Here is a 24,465-nt window from a genome sequence, read left to right on the forward strand (position 1 = left end):
AATGATAGATATTTTATTTTCAAATATAGGACACTTCAAATGTTAGTGGAACATGTCCATAGTTAACCGGATGGACTGATGTGGTTTCTCTTGTAAGAAATTTGAGATAAACTTTATACAGTATATGCACTAGAAATGACCTTGAGACAAGCTGTTTAAAAGTAAAAATTACAGAAACTGCAAAGAAATGGGAAGTTAATTCTGAGAAAAGGTCTTACATCATTCGTTTGTGGATGTTAACAATGACACTTAGACATTTTTAAGAGTATAGCTATAGGTGTCCAAAAGTGTCCAAATATCTGTTTGGGGCTTCTTCTCACTATATATCTTTGTGTAGCATCTCACACTCATTGACCCTTTCTACCTCTCACACTCTTTCTTGCGAAATCCATTGAGAAATTGCATAAGTCTACTATAGTATTTGTTGCTAATAATGTATCAATCATCAGCAATTGTACTTGAACAAGGCATTAATCATTTTATTTTAATGCATACATGAAAATACTAACATTTTACCACATTATTTCTTCATTCAGTTCCTGGAAGTTTATTTCACCAAGCATCCCAACACCTACATCAGTTCGATTTAATTTATTTGAATTATTTGCAATAATCTTCCTCTTTTTTAACCAAAACTTTCTTAGTGCGTTCTTAGAAAAGCACTTCTACTAAATCCCCCCTGAGGTAACAGCTCTTCTGAACAACTTATTTTCCTGCCAGTTCATGCCTGCCAGAATGACTGTCTGTTCTCTGTTTATTTTTGTAAATAGAATTTGTACAAATTTCCAGACATCTCTTACTGGATATTTTGTGCCACCTGCTGGTAAAGTTGTGTAGTTACAAAAGAGTATGGATATCTAATAAACGCTCTGATATCTCATATCTAATATATCTAATATTCAGTATTACTGAACCATGCTTATCGATCATGGTCGTTACTTGTTTTGGTTGTGTTTCATTGTACAAGCTGTAGTTTTTGTCACCTGAACAGGAAGAAGACATTTACAATAACCAAGAGTATACAATTAAGGTTCTTTTAGGCAACTCTTTCAATTTAAATATCTATAATGTAACTTCTTGAACAATCATCTAGCCACACTACAATGCAATCAGGCGCAAGTAAACATTGACATTCTTGCTAAAATGATCCCGTAGCCTAATTAGAAATTTGCACAATTTACAGCAAAAATAAGTAAAATCCTGAAATGTGTTAATGCTGAATGGACAAATGCAAGGAAAAATGAAATTAATTTCTGTCTCAGAAACAAGTTTGAGTTTTTGAAAACGGCAATATTTGATATTTGTCTTCTAGGTTACAGCCAACCTGGTACAGGTATAGTCAGTATTCTGTAGTCATCAGGGTTTATATCAACAGTGTACAAAACAGTTTAGTCTTGATTCGGTTTTCAACACAAACAAAGTGAAAAATTCTTTGAATGATTTCAAGACTAATGGTCAGCGAAGGTTTTGTAAAGTCACCCAAGAAATCAGTCTTGCTGCTGCAAAGCCGAGTTGGGACCGATCTTCCAGTTCTTCTGAAGAAAATGATCATGCTGAGTATATTCTTATCTATCATAAAGATGCCACAAATAAAGTTAGAGCTTCAGGAAGAGCCAATAAGGTTCATTCTCGTGTAACACAGCACGTTTGAGCTTCAGCAACAACTAATGAGGTTAATTATTGTATTACGCAGCACGTTTGATCTTCTGCAACAACCAATGAGGTTCATTCTCATGTTACGGAACACGTTTGAGCTGTCTATGGAGGTACGAAAATCTAATTAGTGTTCCAAAGATAAACGGGTTGGAATGACATCAGGGTGAGTAAATGATGACATAAAATCATATATTATTAGGGGCCAAGCACTGAAAGTGCGTAAGCACCTCTTGAAATCATTGGGGTTCTTATTATTCTTCTTCTTCCGTATGGAAGTCTATGGCAGCCCATAGAACCGCTTGTGGGAAAGTTATGAAATTTGGCACATTGACAGTCACCATAGCAAATTTGGAGTCTCTAACTCAATCCCTCTAGCACCACCATTTGTCCAAATTTCAATATTCCTTGGCTCAATACGATTCGATTGCATCATATGACGTCATTTTCCGTCATGTAAATCTTTCCGCCATTTTGAATATTTAAAAAAAAATTAAAACTCGTCCTAGACGGTGGTTGAAAACAAAAACCCTTTATAATGGCAATAAATTCGAGGACTGTGACGTCGCCCGGCATGGCGCAGCCGGGGCCCCACCCTGGAGCCAGGCCCAGGGTTGGGGCTCGTATGCGAGCGCCTGGTGGTCGGGCCTCCCCCCATGGGGTCCGGCCGGACCTAGCCCGAAGGAGCGACGTGGGGCAGCCCTCCCGTGGACCCACCACCTGCAGGAGGGACCATAAGGGCCGGTGCTTAGTGGATCGGGCGGCAGTCGAAGGCGGGGGCCTCGACAACCCGATCTCTGTACACGTAAACTAGCTCTAGGGACGTGGAACGTCACCTCTCTGGCGGGGAAGGACCCTGAGATTGTGCGTGAGGTTCAGAGGTTCCGACTAGAGATAGTCGGGATTACCTCCATGCACGGCTTGGGCTCTGGAACCACACTCCTTGAGAGAGGATGGACTCTTCACCGCTCTGGAGTTGCCCATGGTGAGAGGCGGCGGGCTGGTGTGGGTTTGCTTATAGCCCCCCAGCTCAGCCGCCATGTGTTGGAGTTCACCCCGGTGAACGAGAGGGTCGCTTCTGGCCTTCGGGTCAGGGACAGGCCTTCTTGGGGTCTCTGGGAGGGGTGCTGGAAAGTGCTCCGACTGGGGACTCCGTCGTTCTACTGGGGGACTTCAACGCCCAAGTGGGCAGTGACAGTGACACCTGGAGGGGCGTGATTGGGAGGAACGAACTCGAGTGGTGTTCTGTTATTGGACTTCTGTGCTAGTTACAACTTGTCCATAACGAACACCATGTTCAAGCATAAGGGTGTCCATCAGTGAACATGGCACCAGGACACCCTAGGCCAGAGGTCGATGATCGACTTTGTCAACTGATCACCACCTGGTGGCTGGACAGACTCGGCAGACCCAAACGTACTGTGAGGGTCTGTTGGGAACATTTGGCCGAATCCCCTGTCAGAGAGATCTTCAACTTCCACCTCCGGCAGAGCTTCGACCGGATCCCGAGGGAGTCTGGAGATATTGAGTCCGAGTGGACCATGTTCTCCACCTCCATTGTCAATGCGGCCACTCGGAGCTGTGGCCGTAAGGTCTCCGGTGCCTGTTGAGGCGGCAATCCCCGAACCCGGTGGTGGACACCGGGAGTAAGGGATGCCGCAAAGCTGGCTTTACGCTGGCTTGTGGGACTCCTGAGGCAGCTGACGGGTACCGACAGGCCAAGCAGACTGCAGACCGGGTGGTTGTGGAGGCAAAAAATCGGGTTTGGGAGGAGTTCGGTGAGGCCATGGAGAAGGACTACTGGTCGGCCTCGAAGAGATTCTGGCAAACCGTCCGGTGCCTCAGGAGGGGGAAGCAGTGCCTTACCAACACTGTTTACAGTGGAGGTGGGCAGCTGTTGACCTCGACTGGGGATGTCTTCTTATACTGTCTATGGTTCTGACACATTTCTCTCGTGGGGGCGGGGCTAGTAGCAGTGTGTTCTCATTGGCTACTGAGTTTTTGAGTGACAGCTTCTTGACCTGGAAGTGAAGACGTCAGTGGTGTGTTTATGTGTGGATGAGAGCGTCTGTAATCGCAGCTTTCTATTCAATTTGAGTGATATTAAGTTTATATCTGTATTTATTTGCTGCTACACTATATTGTTGAGATGATTTCTTATAGAAGGAATAGTACAGACGAATGATATCATTATCATTAGTCATCGTCGCTATCAGGATACTGGATAACGGTAGCCTACTCATGGTAAGTCTGTGTTTTTTTTTGTTTTTTTTTAATACTATACTAATAGGCTACTATTTATAATACAGTAGACTGGCTTTTTTCAGGAGGTGAGGCATTTTAGAATTCAGTGAGAGCCCATAACATTACGTTATACAGCTGTGTCTTGATTTAACGTTAACTGTTAGCCCAATCATTAGGCTAACGTTACATGACTTGTTTATCTACATTCGGTTACAGTCTTCGATTAGATCATATTTATTTGCTTTGATTACATCATATTTCCCCCCAGCCACCCCAAACAACATTGGGCTAGAGTACTGTACAGTATATGTACTGTAGCCTTCTGTCACGAACTGCTCCGAGACACAAAGGTTTAGATCCAAACGCAGCTTTATTGTGGGTAATCCAGAGGCATAATCCAGTGTACAGGCAAAAGGTCAAAACACAGGTAGGCAGTCCAAACAAACCAACAAAGAAACAAACAAAACAGGCAGGGACCAGAGGCAAAAGAGTAATCCAGGGAACAGGGCAAGAAATCCAAATAAACCAAAAGACAAGAAACCAGGGAAAACGCTCGGAATTGCAGTGTAACACTTAAACAAGACTTCGCGGTGAGTGAATGAATGAACATGGTATAAATAGACTGAGACTAACAGGATGATGAGACACAGGTGAATGCAATCAGTGAATGAGGTACAGGTGAATGTGATCAGTGATAAGTGATGATGAGTCCGGGCAGTGAGTTATGGGAAATGTAGTTTGTGAGTGATAATAGTCTTATGTGGAGTGCCCTCTGGTGGCTCTCAAGGGCACTCCAGCTGGTGACCGTTACACCTACAGTACAAAAAGTACTGTATCAGTCAATGACCGATGCCATAGGACCAGAGCGCTGTCAATCACTGCCTGATTCAACTTTGGCAATGTAAAGCCTTTTTTTTTACCATGCCAATAAAGCTATTTAAACCTGAATTTATTAATTGCTGATTAATTTGCGATGCAGAGTTTTTGAAAGAGGAGAGACACGACTTGACCACAGAACACGTCTCTGTTCATAATATGTAAACACTCAATTATTTTGAAGTATCGCCCTGGTCGCAATATTTATTATGATTACTTTGTGATAAAGATGACTGATAAAGCTATTATATGTAGCTAGTATGAGTAACAAAATGCTTTTTCTGTGTCCATATTTGACTAATAATAATGAAAAAAGTGCACTTCAAATGAACATTTCTGAGAAAAATGTTTAATCTTTAATAGTCTTTAATAATAAATATATGTCCAAATTAAAAACTTAATACATGCAAGTAATTATGACTGAAAACATCCAGCAACTCTAGGGAATACACAGCCATGGATATATGTTTATATATAGGGCTATACAGCCATCTACTGGTTACACAACCATATTACAGATGATAAATGCTGCTTGAGTCCGAGGTAAATATTTAGTACTGTAAAATCCCTTAAATATATATATATATATATATATATATATATATATATATATATATATATATATATATATATATATAATAAATATTTTAAGTCTGCAACTTGTTACTGTATGTGGGAGTTCAAAGCATTTTGTATTGTTAGATTATAATACATTTCCTCTCTCATTTTCCAGGAAGTGGAGCAACTTTTCCATAAACAAAATTCTGATGCTGACACTGAGTGATGCTGATGGAGTGATAGTACCAGAGATCCACTGTCCATGTCAGACAATAATCTTACTTTGTTCAGACACATCACCTTTGAATGACTGGGATCTTGATCTTCAGACACCTGATTTATTTTATTTTAATATAAACTAGCAAATATTTTAATTTCCTCTAGATTAAAACAAACACAGTTCACAAGTACACTAGAGGTTGCACTTTATTCTTATTAATCTATGCTGATCTTGGATTAGCATATCAACAGAATATGAATGTTAAGGGCATAGTTCACCCAAAAATAAAATTCTCACTTATTTTACTCACCCTCATGCTATCCCAGATGCATTTTACTTTCTTTCTACAGATAAACACGAATTAAGATTGTAAGGAAAGTAATCCATCTCTGCGAGTCCTAAAGACGCTTTAAAAACCGGACACAGTGAGCGTGACGGTAATCCATGCGACCTCAGTGGATGAATCAATGCCTTCTGAAGTCAAACAATAGGCTAGATAAGAAAAATACTAATAATATGACTGTTTTAACCATTAAAAATCAACTTAAAAATCAACTGTCTTACGTACATGGATTACTATACACTTGTATTATGGACTCACAGAGATGGATTATTTCCTTAAATATCTTTGTCTATGTTTATGTGAAGAAGAAAGTCATATACATCTGGGATGGCATGAAGGTGAGTAAATGATGAGAGAATTCTCATGTTTTTGGGTGGACTATCCTTGTACTGCTTGTATCCAGTCACTGCAGTGCTTTGTTACTTGTACTGCAACAGGAACTGCTCAGAATCATTGCAACATTTAAAATTTATATTAATTTTAAATATGTATTCTGTATTTGTAATTGTGCATTTTGTATAGCAATGTATATCATGAGAATACTGTGAATTACTATGCAGTTAATGTTTTGTGGATTCTGGTCTTTCCGGTCACAACATAATTGCATCCAAGACCTTCACTCTGATACTTGTGTATATGCTTTGGTGACAATAAAGAATGTAAATTTATTTGAATTCATATTTTCAATTACATTCATTTAACTGGTTGTATAATTCACAATTGAAACGGTTGATGATTGTTAAAATATATTTACAATTTTAATTGTTAGAAGATAGTGTTAATTAAATGAAATAACTAAATACAATTATCAATTTAAAAAAAATGGCAACAAGAACATTCTTTCTGTGACATATGTAATGAAATGCCCTTAGAGGTATGTATCATCTGACAGCAGGCCACGATTGTAATTTTCATATAGTTTAAATTCCTCTTATTTAAGTGATCATTAATTTTGATGGTGTAAATGTATATCATGCTAACAATGAGTAGTGTGATGGCCATGGTTGCCAACCTTGATTACCTGAAGTGAAACTTTCTTGACGGCTGAATATATCACACACGTTTGCTAGTATTCTCTTTAAATTGTAACAGCTGAACCTAATCAGAGCCTAACATGCAAAGGAATCATCATGAATAAACAAATATTCTCCGAAAACATTGGACACTACAATATTTTAAGTATTATATACAGTAGGCTACTTTAATGTAGGCCTACAATTACACCTGAATAGACTGAATAGATCTATTGTGCTTCTAAAAGCTTCTGTCGACTAGTAGCAGCAAATAAAGATCAAGTAAATAAATAAAGTAAATAAAGATAAAAAAAATAAAAATAAAAAAAACATAACTTAATACCACTAAAAAGAACTGGGGCCCGTTCTTCGTACGTTGCTTATTACATCCGAGATCAAATGACACATCCAAGATGATATCATCGTGCGAATCATGATCTGGCTAACTCGGTTCTTCGAACACACTTGCCGGATATGATTAGTATCGCTGGATTGAGTTATCTGAGATAACTGCGCGTTCATGCGCTGGTTAAAAAGGGGATATGTATCGATAGTAGAAACATTGATCAGCAACGCTGCTATTGGCTGCTCAGTGTGGCCAAAGAGCGCGCTCAGTTTTTCTCCTCAGCAGAGCAAGAACTAATAGTCGAAGTTTATTCGGAATTTTAATGTTTAATCAAAACGCCAGGGAACACCTCAAAGTCGGCAAAAGCCAGGAGAGAGGGCTGGCAAAAAGTAGCAGACAATTTAAATCCGTTAGAAGTGGCCATGTTAGATGTTTTTATCACTTAATAGCCTATATTTTTGTATTTTAATAATTGAATAATTACTTTGTGCATTGTAATGTCAGAGTCACCACACTAGAACATGGGAACTAATAAAAGTGAAGTACAAAAATATTCTACATAATGGTAATTTTTAGTTATATTATAGTCTCTTTTATAAAAGGCACTGTTAAATAAGTGGTTGTCTGTTTATAAAAGCAACCAAGAAAAAGGCTGAGAAAAAAATAGAAAAGATCTTAGTAGCCTACACTGTAAAATAATTTTTGCTGCATTAAATTAAGGCCGTATAGTCATTTCAACTGTTAAATCTTGAGTAATGATGAATTGCTTTGACTTGTGAAAGTGAAAACTGATAAACTTATGTTAATGTAAAAATATTTTGCCATGAGTTATTGATCACATTTTTCCCCAGTGTAGTTCATTGTAATGACATTGTGTTTTCCTCTTTTGTGCACTTTTACATAATACAAACTTGTATCTGTTCCCAAGAAAGTGGTGGCTGAAATATGTGCAGTAAGTGGACATTTTCTAACTTTCCAAAGGAAAGAATGTATAAGACTTTGTAATGTCCATTTGTTTCCATTGCACTGGACAGTGAATAAACCCTCTCAGATAACTGTCATATGGAGGAACTAGCCTACCTGCAAGTGCATAAATAACTTTACTTCATTTATACTTGTATGCTTTATGGCTGCAATATAAGTTGCAGGATTCCACATCTACAGAAGAGTCTGCACAGACAGAGGAGACATAGGCCTACAGGTGGGCAGTGTATAGCCAACTTTTCCTTTTTATTTGTTGCATGAGGCATGTGTCTATCTCTTGTTGCAGGCCCTTGACCACTGGCTTTTCTTTACAAAGAACAATTGAAATAAAACTCAAGGAACTAAGCATATTTGTCTTTTATTAAACATTTAATGAAAAGTGTTTTTTTGTGGCAATGTTGTGTAATATGGCACATGCAACAATGTCACAGGCCCTGTCAGGTGTGCAACCCTCAGACTTTTCAGACACTGACATCTTCCCTTTAGTTAGCCAAAGTTAATTTCATTGTGTGCCCTTGTCCTGGCTAGAGCTGCATTGTAACTAGTTTGGGTCAGGGAATGGGTCATAAAACACCTGTCTGCAGGCAGGAACATGTCATAATCACCTATGAAAAAATGCAGTTCTGTTAGGATCAGCATAAGTGTATGTAATACAGTGAGCTTGATATTTAATTGTGGAACTTTTCTTACCACTTTCAAATACTGTGCATAAATGTGAATCTCTGAAAATGCTTAAGTCATGTACAGATCCTGGCCATTTTGCTTTCACATTTGTGATATGGAAGATTTTAGTCAACTGCCTTTTTTTTATTTGATATAATATTACTAATCTGGAATATTAAGAATCACAATAGTAACTGGGCAGCACATTTACATTGTGAATCCCCTTTCTGTTCACATATCCCTTCATTGAGGCCTTGAGGCTTATGGTATCCTATAGTCTATGGTACCAATCACGTTAGTGAAGCCTGAGTGACATACTGTAATCAGCATGGTCATGATTGTATGATCTTCATAAAAAATGATGATAGCCTAAAAAAAAATTTGCTTAAAAAAAAACTGCTTTACAACATTGGGTCTAAAGTGGCTTGGAAATGCCAAAAAAAAAAAAAAAAAAAAAAAACTGTTTTTTAAACCTAAAAGCGCCAGGTAAACTCCAAATGACACGACAGACAGCCCTTTCCATCAACTTCTCCGCATCTCCAATAGTGTAAAGGAAAGAGCCACTCGCAAATAATCTTAGGGCAATGCAAACAGTTTGTGCTGTATTTAAAGCCAGACTCCGACAAGTCGAAAATAAATGTGCGTTTCCAACAATTTAATAATGTAAACGACAATCTCACGAGTCACGAGAAAGAAAAAAAAACATCTCAGAAAGTGCACTATCGCGCTGCGCTGGACTTCCCGCATCAGCTCCGCTTATGAAGCCGGGATCTAATCCTGTTTACATGAAATAAGCCTGCTCCCGAGCAGGTTTGAGCTTGCGCATGTGTTGCTATGACAGCAAGTCCAGGATGAGCTTCGAAGAACCAAACGATCCAAGATCATGCCAAATCGTCAACAATCAAATCCAGCTAACTGAGTTAGCGACGTACGAAGAACGAGCCCCAGTTCCTCATTTGAGCTAAACACACACACACACATAGACTGATTTATTACCCCTTTGATACTTACTATTAAAAACTGATTATTACTTACAAATTTATTTTCCCATTCATTGCTTTATTAATGCTATTCTTTACCAAAAAAAATGTATCCATCACTTCTTCATGTGAGGGGAGCTCTATAGAGAAACCTGCGAGCATACCTCTGCTTAGCCATGAACTGGTCGAAAGCTGATGACGTAACATGCAGGTAGGCCCGCTCTCACGTGATACTGATTGGTCGATTGATAAGCTTAAATCTGATTGGCTAAATAGTACGATTCATCTATGTAGGAGGATTGTGCTGTCTCAAACACACACACACACACACACACACACATAGGTGGGGTACATTGTAACATGTGCAGGGGCACATTGTAACATGACCATATGACAGCTTAAAATGTTATCTGATCTAATAAACAAAAAATACAAAACAATCTAAAATATTTTCTAAATAAAATACAATTAAAAAACTTTTTCATATAAAATAATGGCAATTTTTAATAATTAAATATAAACTCATTTTTGAGTTTTGACTACGAACACATGAAAACACAGCTATACAACATAGTTCAAAACAAATAAATAATTAGTCATTTCTGAACATTGACTCTCAGTCTTTATTCACATTTTTCTCACGTTTTCTCAATAAAATTAATAAAAGTATAGAATATAATAGCATATTTCTAATAGGGGCACATTGTAACGCAGTGTTACAACATGCCCCCGCCTGCACAACTGGGATTTAAACCCTGCTAGTGTCTTCTGCTAGTTAGCGAAGCATTAAAGAACTATCTCAACTGTTAAATAACATCTTGGAGATTAAAATAATATCAGATTTGTCTTATTTTAAATAAACACAAAAAATAGAGATGAAAAATTAACTTAAGTAAGAAATGTACTTTTGCTATGGTTTAATAAATGTCTACGAATATCTTCCAAAATAGAAATAATTTTGGCGGATTTTTTTTTCTATGTAGTGTTGATATGGCAACTAGTAAATACACAAAGTTCCGTCATCCAAGCATGTGCGGAAGTATTTAAAACAAGCGTGTTACAACTAACCCCGTGTTAGGTTGTGCCCCGCTCTCCCCTAATTTTATTTTGCGCATGCTTTTTGTGAATATATTTTTCACGCATGTGAATTTTTTTTTGGGTACGTAAATTAGGTTTCATGCATGTGAAATTGTCTAGGCATGTATGAATCATGTTTTTTGCGTGAATTATTAATGAGATTGATTTGGCTCCATACTTATATGGTCCGCCCTGGCCTATCGTTTCTCTCTGCAGCGGTTCGCGTGACATAACATGAAACTATATTTAAACTGTTGGCAGTTAAGCTCCATCCACACAAAAAATTGAATCAGCCTTTTTTTAAGCCACTACATCAACAGCTCTCATAATGGGAGTGGGGGAATGGATTCACAGCTGTATTTTTTGCCGTCGGATTCTGTTCCCACCAAGTTTCTTAGCAGTGAGGTTCAAATATCCATCAAAATGCACGGATATAATTGTTCCAGATAGCCAAGTGGTGATGCAGTGTACTGACATTTAGCACTTTTGGGCTTTGGACGACCCGAGTTCAAGTCCCGACTCGTGGAGTTTTTCTTGATCCCATACTGTCCTATCATAATAAAAGGCAAAAAAATATATTCTTTACTGATGCAAGTTAAGCTCGATCCAAACACAAAAATAAAATCAGCATTTTTTAAGCCATTACATCAACACCTCTCATAATGGGAGTGGGGGAACGGATTCCGACAGCTGGTTTTTCTTGCCGTCGGATTCTGTTCCCCCCATATTTCTGACACACTGAGGTTCTAGGCTAATATTTATCAAACTGATGCTGTTTAGCTCCATCCACACACAGAATAGAATAAGCATATTTTAAGCCGATACATCAGCATCTCTCATCATTGGGGTGGGGGAACGGATTTCGACAGCTGAACTATTTGCCGTCGGATTCTGTTCCCCCTATGTTTCTTACACAATGAGGTTCTAATATTTATCACATTGAAGTTAATTACCAAATCCAATAGCCTAGTGGTCAGTACACTCTGCACAGCAATTCATTGTATTTCAGCTTGATGTTACCTGAGTTCAAGTCCCAGTTTGTCAAACTTTCTTGATACTAAACTGTCCTATCATAATAAAAGGCAAAAAATTATATTCCTTAAACTGATGCAAGTTAAGCTCCATCCACACACACACACAAAAAAAAAAATCTGCATTTTTTAAGCCATTACATCAACACCTCTCATAATGGAAGTGGGGGAACGGATTCCGACAGCTGTTTTTTTTGCCGTCGGATTCTGTTCCCCCCATATTTCTGACACACTGAGGTTCTAATATTTATCACAATGACGTAAGTTACTGAACCCAATAGTCTAGTGGTCAGTACACTCTGCACTGCAATTCATTATACTTCAGCTTATTGTAACCCGAGTTCAAGTCCCGGTTCGTCAAACTTTCTTGATACTAAACTGTCCTATCATAATAAAAGGCAAAAAATATATTCTTTAAACTGATGCAAGTTAAGCTCCATCCATACACACACAAAAAAAAAAAAAATCTGCATTTTTTAAGCCATTACATCAACACTCATAATGGAAGTGGGGGAACGGATTCCGACAGCTGTTTTTTTTGGCCATCGGATTCTGTTCCCCCCATATTTCTGACACACTGAGGTTCTAATATTTATCAAATTGATGCTGTTTAAGCTCCATCCACACACAGAATAGAATAAGCATATTTTAAGCCGATACATCAACATCTCTCATCATTGGGGTGGGGGAACGGATTTCGACAGCTGAACTATTTGCCGTCGAATTCTGTTCCCCCTACTGTATGTTTCTTACACAATGAGGTTCTAATATTTATCACAATGGAATAAGTTACCGAACCCAATAGCCTAGTGGTCAGTACACTCTGCACTGCAATTCATTATACTTCAGCTTATTATAACCCGAGTTCAAGTCCCGGTTCGTCAAACTTTCTTGATACTAAACTGTCCTATCATAATAAAAGGCAAACAAATATATTCTTTAAACTGATGCAAGTTAAGCTCCATCCATACACAAAAAAAAAAAAAAAATCTGCATTTTTTAAGCCATTACATCAACACCTCTCATAATGGAAGTGGGGGAACGGATTCCGACAGCTGTTTTTTTTTTGCCGTCGGATTCTGTTCCCCCCATATTTCTGACACACTGAGGTTCTAATATTTATCAAATTGATGCTGTTTAAGCTCCATCCACACACAGAATAGAATAAGTATATTTTAAGCCGATACATCAACATCTCTCATCATTGGGGTGGGGGAACGGATTTCGACAGCTGTTTTTTTTTTGCCGTCGGATTCTGTTCCCCCCATATTTCTGACACACTGAGGTTCTAATATTTATCAAATTGATGCTGTTTAAGCTCCATCCACACACAAAATAGAATAAGCATATTTTAAGCCGATACATCAACATCTCTCATCATTGGGGTAGGGGAACGGATTTCGACAGCTGAACTATTTGCCGTCGGATTCTGTTCCCCCTATGTTTCGTACACAACGAGGTCTAATATTTATCACAGTGAAGTTATTTACCAAATCCAATAGCCTAGTGGTCAGTACTCTCTGCACAGCAATTCACTGTATTTCAGCTTGATGTTACCTGAGTTCAAGTACCGGTTTGTCAATCTTTCTTGATACTAAACTGTCCTATCATAATAAAAGGCAAAAAATTATATTCTTTAAACTGATGCAAGTTAAGCTTCATCCACACGCAAAAATAAAATCAGCATTTTTTAAGCCATTACATCAACACCTCTCATAATGGAAGTGGGGGAACGGATTCCGACAGCTGTTTTTTTTGCCGTCGGATTCTGTTCCCCCCATATTTCTGACACACTGAGGTTCTAATATTTATCAAATTGATGCTGTTTAAGCTCCATCCACACACAGAATAGAATAAGTATATTTTAAGCCGATACATCAACATCTCTCATCATTGGGGTGGGGGAACGGATTTCGACAGCTGAACTATTTGCCGTCGGATTCTGTTCCCCCTATGTTTCTTACACAATGAGGTTCTAATATTTATCACATTGAAGTCAATCACCAAACCCAATTTTCTAGTGGTCAGTACACTCTGCACTGCAATTCATTATACTTCAGCTTATTGTAACCCGAGTTCAAGTCCCGGTTCGTCAAACTTTCTTGATACTAAACTGTCCTATCATAATAAAAGGCAAACAAATATATTCTTTAAACTGATGCAAGTTAAGCTCCATCCATACACAAAAAAAAAAAAATCTGCATTTTTTAAGCCATTACATCAACACTCATAATGGAAGTGGGGGAACGGATTCCGACAGCTGTTTTTTTTGCCGTCGGATTCTGTTCCCCCCATATTTCTGACACACTGAGGTTCTAATATTTATCAAATTGATGCTGTTTAAGCTCCATCCACACACCGAATAGAATAAGTATATTTTAAGCCGATACATCAACATCTCTCATCATTGGGGTGGGGGAACGGATTTCGACAGCTGAACTATTTGCCGTCGGATTCTGTTCCCCCTACTGTATGTTTCTTACACAATGAGGTTCTAATATTTATCACAATGAAATAAGTTACCGAACCCAATAGCCTAGTGGTCAGTACACTCTGCACTGCAGTTCATTATACTTCAGCTTATTGTAACCCGAGTTCAAGTCCCGGTTCGTCAAACTTTCTTGATACTAAACTGTCCTATCATAATAAAAGGCAAACAAATATATTCTTTAAACTGATGCAAGTTAAGCTCCATCCATACACACACAAAAAAAAAATCTGCATTTTTTAAGCCATTACATCAACACTCATAATGGAAGTGGGGGAACGGATTCCGACAGCTGTTTTTTTTTTTGCCGTCGGATTCTGTTCCCCCCATATTTCTGACACACTGAGGTTCTAATATTTATCAAATTGATGCTGTTTAAGCTCCATCCACACACAAAATAGAATAAGCATATTTTAAGCCGATACATCAACATCTCTCATCATTGGGGTAGGGGAACGGATTTCGACAGCTGAACTATTTGCCGTCGGATTCTGTTCCCCCTATGTTTCGTACACAATGAGGTCTAATATTTATCACAGTGAAGTTAATTACCAAATCCAATAGCCTAGTGGTCAGTACTCTCTGCCCAGCAATTCACTGTATTTCAGCTTGATGTTACCTGAGTTCAAGTACCGGTTTGTCAATCTTTCTTGATACTAAACTGTACTATCATAATAAAAGGCAAAAAATTATATTCTTTAAACTGATGCAAGTTAAGCTTCATCCACACGCAAAAATAAAATCAGCATTTTTTAAGCCATTACATCAACACCTCTCATAATGGAAGTGGGGGAACGGATTCCGACAGCTGTTTTTTTTGCCGTCGGATTCTGTTCCCCCCATATTTCTGACACACTGAGGTTCTAATATTTATCAAATTGATGCTGTTTAAGCTCCATCCACACACAGAATAGAATAAGTATATTTTAAGCCGATACATCAACATCTCTCATCATTGGGGTGGGGGAACGGATTTCGACAGCTGAACTATTTGCCGTCGGATTCTGTTCCCCCTATGTTTCTTACACAACGAGGTTCTAATATTTATCACATTGAAGTCAATCACCAAACCCAGTAGCCTAGTGGTCAGTACACTCTGCACTGCAATTCATTATACTTCAGCTTATTGTAACCCGAGTTCAAGTCCCGGTTCGTCAAACTTTCTTGATACTAAACTGTCCTATCATAATAAAAGGCAAAAAATTATATTCTTTAAACTGATGCAAGTTAAGCTTCATCCACACGCAAAAATAAAATCAGCATTTTTTAAGCCATTACATCAACACCTCTCATAATGGAAGTGGGGGAACGGATTCCGACAGCTGTTTTTTTTGCCGTCGGATTCTGTTCCCCCCATATTTCTGACACACTGAGGTTCTAATATTTATCAAATTGATGCTGTTTAAGCTCCATCCACACACAGAATAGAATAAGTATATTTTAAGCCGATACATCAACATCTCTCATCATTGGGGTGGGGGAACGGATTTCGACAGCTGAACTATTTGCCGTCGGATTCTGTTCCCCCTACTGTATGTTTCTTACACAATGAGGTTCTAATATTTATCACAATGAAATAAGTTACCGAACCCAATAGCCTAGTGGTCAGTACACTCTACACTGCAATTCATTATACTTCAGCTTATTGTAACCCGAGTTCAAGTCCCGGTTCGTCAAACTTTCTTGATACTAAACTGTCCTATCATAATAAAAGGCAAACAAATATATTCTTTAAACTGATGCAAGTTAAGCTCCATCCATACACACAAAAAAAAAAAATCTGCATTTTTTAAGCCATTACATCAACACTCATAATGGAAGTGGGGGAACGGATTCCGACAGCTGTTTTTTTTTTGCCGTCGGATTCTGTTCCCCCCATATTTCTGACACACTGAGGTTCTAATATTTATCAAATTGATGCTGTTTAAGCTCCATCCACACACAAAATAGAATAAGCATATTTTAAGCCGATACATCAACATCTCTCATCATTGGGGTAGGGGAACGGATTTCGACAGCTGAACTATTTGCCGTCGGATTCTGTTCCCCCTATGTTTCGTACACAACGAGGTCTAATATTTATCACAGTGAAGTTAATTACCAAAACCAATAGCCTAGTGGTCAGTACTCTCTGCACAGCAATTCACTGTATTTCAGCTTGATGTTACCTGAGTTCAAGTACTGGTTCGTCAATCTTTCTTGATACTAAACTGTCCTATCATAATAAAAGGCAAAAAATTATATTCTTTAAACTGATGCAAGTTAAGCTTCATCCACACGCAAAAATAAAATCAGCATTTTTTAAGCCATTACATCAACACCTCTCATAATGGAAGTGGGGGAACGGATTCCGACAGCTGTTTTTTTTGCCGTCGGATTCTGTTCCCCCCATATTTCTGACACACTGAGGTTCTAATATTTATCAAATTGATGCTGTTTAAGCTCCATCCACACACAGAATAGAATAAGTATATTTTAAGCCGATACATCAACATCTCTCATCATTGGGGTGGGGGAACGGATTTCGACAGCTGAACTATTTGCCGTCGGATTCTGTTCCCCCTATGTTTCTTACACAATGAGGTTCTAATATTTATCACATTGAAGTCAATCACCAAACCCAATTTTCTAGTGGTCAGTACACTCTGCACTGCAATTCATTATACTTCAGCTTATTGTAACCCGAGTTCAAGTCCCGGTTCGTCAAACTTTCTTGATACTAAACTGTCCTATCATAATAAAAGGCAAACAAATATATTCTTTAAACTGATGCAAGTTAAGCTCCATCCATACACAAAAAAAAAAAAATCTGCATTTTTTAAGCCATTACATCAACACTCATAATGGAAGTGGGGGAACGGATTCCGACAGCTGTTTTTTTTGCCGTCGGATTCTGTTCCCCCCATATTTCTGACACACTGAGGTTCTAATATTTATCAAATTGATGCTGTTTAAGCTCCATCCACACACCGAATAGAATAAGTATATTTTAAGCCGATACATCAACATCTCTCATCATTGGGGTGGGGGAACGGATTTCGACAGCTGAACTATTTGCCGTCGGATTCTGTTCCCCCTACTGTATGTTTCTTACACAATGAGGTTCTAATATTTATCACAATGAAATAAGTTACCGAACCCAATAGCCTAGTGGTCAGTACACTCTGCACTGCAGTTCATTATACTTCAGCTTATTGTAACCCGAGTTCAAGTCCCGGTTCGTCAAACTTTCTTGATACTAAACTGTCCTATCATAATAAAAGGCAAACAAATATATTCTTTAAACTGATGCAAGTTAAGCTCCATCCATACACACAAAAAAAAAAAATCTGCATTTTTTAAGCCATTACATCAACACTCATAATGGAAGTGGGGGAACGAATTCCGACAGCTGTTTTTTTTTTTGCCGTCGGATTCTGTTCCCCCCATATTTCTGACACACTGAGGTTCTAATATTTATCAAATTGATGCTGGTTAAGCTCCATCCACACACAAAATAGAATAAGCATATTTTAAGCCGATACATCAACATCTCTCATCATTGGGGTAGGGGAACGGATTTCGACAGCTGAACTATTTGCCGTCGGATTCTGTTCCCCCTATGTTTCGTACACAATGAGGTCTAATATTTATCACAGTGAAGTTAATTACCAAATCCAATAGCCTAGTGGTCAGTACTCTCTGCCCTGCAATTCACTGTATTTCAGCTTGATGTTACCTGAGTTCAAGTACCGGTTTGTCAATCTTTCTTGATACTAAACTGTACTATCATAATAAAAGGCAAAAAATTATATTCTTTAAACTGATGCAAGTTAAGCTTCATCCACACGCAAAAATAAAATCAGCATTTTTTAAGCCATTACATCAACACCTCTCATAATGGAAGTGGGGGAACGGATTCCGACAGCTGTTTTTTTTGCCGTCGGATTCTGTTCCCCCCATATTTCTGACACACTGAGGTTCTAATATTTATCAAATTGATGCTGTTTAAGCTCCATCCACACACAGAATAGAATAAGTATATTTTAAGCCGATACATCAACATCTCTCATCATTGGGGTGGGGGAACGGATTTCGACAGCTGAACTATTTGCCGTCGGATTCTGTTCCCCCTATGTTTCTTACACAACGAGGTTCTAATATTTATCACATTGAAGTCAATCACCAAACCCAGTAGCCTAGTGGTCAGTACACTCTGCACTGCAATTCATTATACTTCAGCTTATTGTAACCCGAGTTCAAGTCCCGGTTCGTCAAACTTTCTTGATACTAAACTGTCCTATCATAATAAAAGGCAAAAAATTATATTCTTTAAACTGATGCAAGTTAAGCTTCATCCACACGCAAAAATAAAATCAGCATTTTTTAAGCCATTACATCAACACCTCTCATAATGGAAGTGGGGGAACGGATTCCGACAGCTGTTTTTTTTGCCGTCGGATTCTGTTCCCCCCATATTTCTGACACACTGAGGTTCTAATATTTATCAAATTGATGCTGTTTAAGCTCCATCCACACACAGAATAGAATAAGTATATTTTAAGCCGATACATCAACATCTCTCATCATTGGGGTGGGGGAACGGATTTCGACAGCTGAACTATTTGCCGTCGGATTCTGTTCCCCCTACTGTATGTTTCTTACACAATGAGGTTCTAATATTTATCACAATGAAATAAGTTACCGAACCCAATAGCCTAGTGGTCAGTACACTCTACACTGCAATTCATTATACTTCAGCTTATTGTAACCCGAGTTCAAGTCCCGGTTCGTCAAACTTTCTTGATACTAAACTGTCCTATCATAATAAAAGGCAAACAAATATATTCTTTAAACTGATGCAAGTTAAGCTCCATCCATACACACAAAAAAAAAAAATCTGCATTTTTTAAGCCATTACATCAACACTCATAATGGAAGTGGGGGAACGGATTCCGACAGCTGTTTTTTTTTTGCCGTCGGATTCTGTTCCCCCCATATTTCTGACACACTGAGGTTCTAATATTTATCAAATTGATGCTGTTTAAGCTCCATCCACACACAAAATAGAATAAGCATATTTTAAGCCGATACATCAACATCTCTCATCATTGGGGTAGGGGAACGGATTTCGACAGCTGAACTATTTGCCGTCGGATTCTGTTCCCCCTATGTTTCGTACACAACGAGGTCTAATATTTATCACAGTGAAGTTAATTACCAAAACCAATAGCCTAGTGGTCAGTACTCTCTGCACAGCAATTCACTGTATTTCAGCTTGATGTTACCTGAGTTCAAGTACTGGTTCGTCAATCTTTCTTGATACTAAACTGTCCTATCATAATAAAAGGCAAAAAATTATATTCTTTAAACTGATGCAAGTTAAGCTTCATCCACACGCAAAAATAAAATCAGCATTTTTTAAGCCATTACATCAACACCTCTCATAATGGAAGTGGGGGAACGGATTCCGACAGCTGTTTTTTTTGCCGTCGGATTCTGTTCCCCCCATATTTCTGACACACTGAGGTTCTAATATTTATCAAATTGATGCTGTTTAAGCTCCATCCACACACAGAATAGAATAAGTATATTTTAAGCCGATACATCAACATCTCTCATCATTGGGGTGGGGGAACGGATTTCGACAGCTGAACTATTTGCCGTCGGATTCTGTTCCCCCTACTGTATGTTTCTTACACAATGAGGTTCTAATATTTATCACAATGAAATAAGTTACCGAACCCAATAGCCTAGTGGTCAGTACACTCTACACTGCAATTCATTATACTTCAGCTTATTGTAACCCGAGTTCAAGTCCCGGTTCGTCAAACTTTCTTGATACTAAACTGTCCTATCATAATAAAAGGCAAACAAATATATTCTTTAAACTGATGCAAGTTAAGCTCCATCCATACACACAAAAAAAAAAATCTGCATTTTTTAAGCCATTACATCAACACTCATAATGGAAGTGGGGGAACGGATTCCGACAGCTGTTTTTTTTTTGCCGTCGGATTCTGTTCCCCCCATATTTCTGACACACTGAGGTTCTAATATTTATCAAATTGATGCTGTTTAAGCTCCATCCACACACAAAATAGAATAAGCATATTTTAAGCCGATACATCAACATCTCTCATCATTGGGGTGGGGGAACGGATTTCGACAGCTGAACTATTTGCCGTCGGATTCTGTTCCCCCTATGTTTCGTACACAACGAGGTCTAATATTTATCACAGTGAAGTTAATTACCAAATCCAATAGCCTAGTGGTCAGTACTCTCTGCACAGCAATTCACTGTATTTCAGCTTGATGTTACCTGAGTTCAAGTACTGGTTTGTCAATCTTTCTTGATACTAAACTGTCCTATCATAATAAAAGGCAAAAAATTATATTCTTTAAACTGATGCAAGTTAAGCTTCATCCACACGCAAAAATAAAATCAGCATTTTTTAAGCCATTACATCAACACCTCTCATAATGGAAGTGGGGGAACGGATTCCGACAGCTGTTTTTTTTGCCGTCGGATTCTGTTCCCCCCATATTTCTGACACACTGAGGTTCTAATATTTATCAAATTGATGCTGTTTAAGCTCCATCCACACACAAAATAGAATAAGCATATTTTAAGCCGATACATCAACATCTCTCATCATTGGGGTAGGGGAACGGATTTCGACAGCTGAACTATTTGCCGTCGGATTCTGTTCCCCCTATGTTTCGTACACAACGAGGTCTAATATTTATCACAGTGAAGTTAATTACCAAAACCAATAGCCTAGTGGTCAGTACTCTCTGCACAGCAATTCACTGTATTTCAGCTTGATGTTACCTGAGTTCAAGTACTGGTTCGTCAATCTTTCTTGATACTAAACTGTCCTATCATAATAAAAGGCAAAAAATTATATTCTTTAAACTGATGCAAGTTAAGCTTCATCCACACGCAAAAATAAAATCAGCATTTTTTAAGCCATTACATCAACACCTCTCATAATGGAAGTGGGGGAACGGATTCCGACAGCTGTTTTTTTTGCCGTCGGATTCTGTTCCCCCCATATTTCTGACACACTGAGGTTCTAATATTTATCAAATTGATGCTGTTTAAGCTCCATCCACACACAGAATAGAATAAGTATATTTTAAGCCGATACATCAACATCTCTCATCATTGGGGTGGGGGAACGGATTTCGACAGCTGAACTATTTGCCGTCGGATTCTGTTCCCCATATGTTTCTTACACATTGAGGTTCTAATATTTATCACATTGAAGTCAATCACTAAACCCAATAGCCTAGTGGTCAGTACACTCTGCACTGCAATTCATTATACTTCAGCTTATTGTAACCCGAGTTCAAGTCCCGGTTCGTCAAACTTTCTTGATACTAAACTGTCCTATCATAATAAAAGGCAAACAAATATATTCTTTAAACTGATGCAAGTAAAGCTCCATCCATACACACACAAAAAAAAAAATCTGCATTTTTTAAGCCATTACATCAACACTCATAATGGAAGTGGGGGAACGGATTCCGACAGCTGTTTTTTTTTTGCCGTCGGATTCTGTTCCCCCCATATTTCTGACACACTGAGGTTCTAATATTTATCAAATTGATGCTGTTTAAGCTCCATCCACACACAAAATAGAATAAGCATATTTTAAGCCGATACATCAACATCTCTCATCATTGGGGTAGGGGAACGGATTTCGACAGCTGAACTATTTGCCGTCGGATTCTGTTCCCCCTATGTTTCGTACACAACGAGGTCTAATATTTATCACAGTGAAGTTAATTACCAAATCCAATAGCCTAGTGGTCAGTACTCTCTGCCCAGCAATTCACTGTATTTCAGCTTGATGTTACCTGAGTTCAAGTACCGGTTTGTCAATCTTTCTTGATACTAAACTGTCCTATCATAATAAAAGGCAAAAAATTATATTCTTTAAACTGATGCAAGTTAAGCTTCATCCACACGCAAAAATAAAATCAGCATTTTTTAAGCCATTACATCAACACCTCTCATAATGGAAGTGGGGGAACGGATTCCGACAGCTGTTTTTTTTGCCGTCGGATTCTGTTCCCCCCATATTTCTGACACACTGAGGTTCTAATATTTATCAAATTGATGCTGTTTAAGCTCCATCCACACACAAAATAGAATAAGCATATTTTAAGCCGATACATCAACATCTCTCATCATTGGGGTAGGGGAACGGATTTCGACAGCTGAACTATTTGCCGTCGGATTCTGTTCCCCCTATGTTTCGTACACAACGAGGTCTAATATTTATCACAGTGAAGTTAATTACCAAAACCAATAGCCTAGTGGTCAGTACTCTCTGCACAGCAATTCACTGTATTTCAGCTTGATGTTACCTGAGTTCAAGTACTGGTTCGTCAATCTTTCTTGATACTAAACTGTCCTATCATAATAAAAGGCAAAAAATTATATTCTTTAAACTGATGCAAGTTAAGCTTCATCCACACGCAAAAATAAAATCAGCATTTTTTAAGCCATTACATCAACACCTCTCATAATGGAAGTGGGGGAACGGATTCCGACAGCTGTTTTTTTTGCCGTCGGATTCTGTTCCCCCCATATTTCTGACACACTGAGGTTCTAATATTTATCAAATTGATGCTGTTTAAGCTCCATCCACACACAGAATAGAATAAGTATATTTTAAGCCGATACATCAACATCTCTCATCATTGGGGTGGGGGAACGGATTTCGACAGCTGAACTATTTGCCGTCGGATTCTGTTCCCCATATGTTTCTTACACATTGAGGTTCTAATATTTATCACATTGAAGTCAATCACTAAACCCAATAGCCTAGTGGTCAGTACACTCTGCACTGCAATTCATTATACTTCAGCTTATTGTAACCCGAGTTCAAGTCCCGGTTCGTCAAACTTTCTTGATACTAAACTGTCCTATCATAATAAAAGGCAAACAAATATATTCTTTAAACTGATGCAAGTAAAGCTCCATCCATACACACACAAAAAAAAAAATCTGCATTTTTTAAGCCATTACATCAACACTCATAATGGAAGTGGGGGAACGGATTCCGACAGCTGTTTTTTTTTGCCGTCGGATTCTGTTCCCCCCATATTTCTGACACACTGAGGTTCTAATATTTATCAAATTGATGCTGTTTAAGCTCCATCCACACACAAAATAGAATAAGCATATTTTAAGCCGATACATCAACATCTCTCATCATTGGGGTAGGGGAACGGATTTCGACAGCTGAACTATTTGCCGTCGGATTCTGTTCCCCCTATGTTTCGTACACAACGAGGTCTAATATTTATCACAGTGAAGTTAATTACCAAATCCAATAGCCTAGTGGTCAGTACTCTCTGCCCAGCAATTCACTGTATTTCAGCTTGATGTTACCTGAGTTCAAGTACCGGTTTGTCAATCTTTCTTGATACTAAACTGTCCTATCATAATAAAAGGCAAAAAATTATATTCTTTAAACTGATGCAAGTTAAGCTTCATCCACACGCAAAAATAAAATCAGCATTTTTTAAGCCATTACATCAACACCTCTCATAATGGAAGTGGGGGAACGGATTCCGACAGCTGTTTTTTTTGCCGTCGGATTCTGTTCCCCCCATATTTCTGACACACTGAGGTTCTAATATTTATCAAATTGATGCTGTTTAAGCTCCATCCACACACAAAATAGAATAAGCATATTTTAAGCCGATACATCAACATCTCTCATCATTGGGGTAGGGGAACGGATTTCGACAGCTGAACTATTTGCCGTCGGATTCTGTTCCCCCTATGTTTCGTACACAACGAGGTCTAATATTTATCACAGTGAAGTTAATTACCAAAACCAATAGCCTAGTGGTCAGTACTCTCTGCACAGCAATTCACTGTATTTCAGCTTGATGTTACCTGAGTTCAAGTACTGGTTCGTCAATCTTTCTTGATACTAAACTGTCCTATCATAATAAAAGGCAAAAAATTATATTCTTTAAACTGA

The sequence above is a fragment of the Squalius cephalus genome (assembly GCF_949319135.1).
Source record: "Squalius cephalus genome assembly, chromosome: 7".
NCBI classification, from domain to species: Eukaryota; Metazoa; Chordata; class Actinopteri; order Cypriniformes; family Leuciscidae; genus Squalius; species Squalius cephalus.